Source organism: Citrus sinensis, chromosome 6 (genome assembly GCF_022201045.2).
Source record: "Citrus sinensis cultivar Valencia sweet orange chromosome 6, DVS_A1.0, whole genome shotgun sequence".
Taxonomy (NCBI): domain Eukaryota; kingdom Viridiplantae; phylum Streptophyta; class Magnoliopsida; order Sapindales; family Rutaceae; genus Citrus; species Citrus sinensis.
In genome coordinates, this window is record NC_068561.1 from 21,519,332 (window position 1) to 21,521,354 (window position 2,023).

General features: G+C 32.1%; 1 long non-coding RNA gene across 1 annotated transcript; it reads right to left on the bottom strand.

The window, feature by feature from the left end:
- Window positions 1-744: 744 nt before the first annotated feature.
- Window positions 745-1,611, bottom strand: LOC127903055 (uncharacterized). The gene is made up of 3 exons (XR_008055813.1): window positions 1,444-1,611; window positions 1,203-1,270; window positions 745-1,081 (listed from the first exon to the last, which is right to left on the bottom strand). It is a non-coding gene; the product is annotated as an uncharacterized LOC127903055 (long non-coding RNA).
- Between the last annotated feature and the right edge of the window lie 412 nt (window positions 1,612-2,023).

The window sequence follows — 2,023 nt, forward strand, 5'->3', positions numbered from 1 at the left end:
ACCAACAAATTGATATTAATAAATTTATATTGATGAATTATAATAACAATTTATTAAAATATTGATTTTGTTTCTAATTTTAATAAGGATAATTTTGGGTTTAAGTAATAATTTTAAATAATATTATTGATTTCAAAACCTGATAGCAACCCACTCGAAGACGAAGAGAACTCATCAATTATCTCACCGATTGAATAAATTATAAATACAGCTGAAAGTTGCGTCCTCATTTTCTTTTCCTTCGTCAGTTTGGTTTTTACAGCTTCTAGAGACAGAGAAACCACCGCTAATCCAAAATTGACTGACCTTCGTTTTAGACTACCCAAATTCAATAATTCAATAACAATACTGAACGTTTTCCCACTATTTACAAATTAAAAAAAAAAAAAAAAAGGGCGCGCACGAGTTGTGAGTTCTCAGTAATGTTCACTGGTGAATGGTTTCTTTATAAAATACTCATTTCCCTCCATTATTTTCATCTTAATCCACCTTTACTTCCCTCAATGAACAAGGCTTTTTTTTTTAAGAGGCCAATTCCTTTGGGAAGCTACGGATCCACTTTTTTTCCTTATTCAAAGATCAGTCCCTTATCTGAGTGTTTTCCCTGACTTCATCTATGTAAAAAAATAATTCGAAATGCCTCGACTTTTTTAGAACAAGTCCCAATCAAGTTAGAAACGTTTTCATTTTCTTTAGATATCATTTAATAATTCGAAATTGAATAGGATAAGCTACCAGGCTATATATAGAATAAGCTACTTCTGATTTTTCTTTGGCACTATGTATTACAGGAAATTCCTGTCTGGTGGAGGTGGTACTACTGGCTTTCTCCAGTGGCTTGGAATCTCTCTATGGCCTTGTGACTTGTCAAGTTGGTGACATAAAAACACTTCTGGAGATTCCTGATGATAAAAATACTAAAAGGACAGTGAAGCAATTCATTAAAGATAATTATGATTACAAGAATGATTTCCTTCCTGTCGTTGGTGTCGTGCATCTCGTCTGGATTGGCGTTTTCTTCTTCGTGTTTGCCTATTGCATTAAGTGACTCAACTTCCAAAGGAGATAAACCAGCTTAAATCTGGAGAAGGCATCCCAGTCTTAGAATTAGTCGGAGATGGGGAATCAAATACTTACCTCTTGTTGTACTCCTTTTACCTTATTTATTAGTTAAGTGGATTTAGTGATAATAAATGCTGTACCTTTTCATCCTGGGCAGTAATATTGATTTCCTTTGCATATTCAACCAACCCTGTAAGTGGCTTTTTTTCTTTTTTAAAATTTTTTAAGTTGTAGTGATATTCAAGCAAGAATGATAAGTCAATAAATAGGAACGAATATCAAAAAGACAATTGAAACAGAGGAATCCATTAAATCTAGGTTAAATGCTAAACAGGATAATGTTACTCATATAGCTAACCTCTATTCCGAATGAAAGCTTACCTCAATGTGCCTCGTTGATCAGCTTTATGACCAAGTCTCTGAATACATGTATTCAAACAACGCGTTTGGTCTTATCCTGTTAAATACATTCTCCTCTTATTTGCGCTGTACGAGCAATATTCTCTCCTTATGCTGCAATAAATTGAGAGAGAGCACTGCTTTTTTCTTTTTTCTTTCTTTTGATCCCCTTATGATGCAATAAATTAAGAAAGAGCACTACTTTTTTTTTTCCCTTTTTCTTAAAAATTTTCTTTAAAATGTAAGGGTGAGTAAATTCCAAATTCATGTTTTAATCCCTTATTTTTCTCGAGATAAACTATTTGAAAACCACTCAACTACAACCTTGGGGACAATTAAGAGAGAGCACTACAATTGGTCATGGATTGTACTAACAATTGCATTCATATTTGGAAATGATGTATCGAGAGAGCATATTTGCAGAAAATAAACAGTTTTTTTACACTAAATACATTGCTTTAAGCCGTTAACATCATTTTAATTTAACTATTTTATTGTTGTAACATAAACATTATAAAATAAAAAAAAATCCTTTTGTACCATAATAAGTTAGGTATTTAAT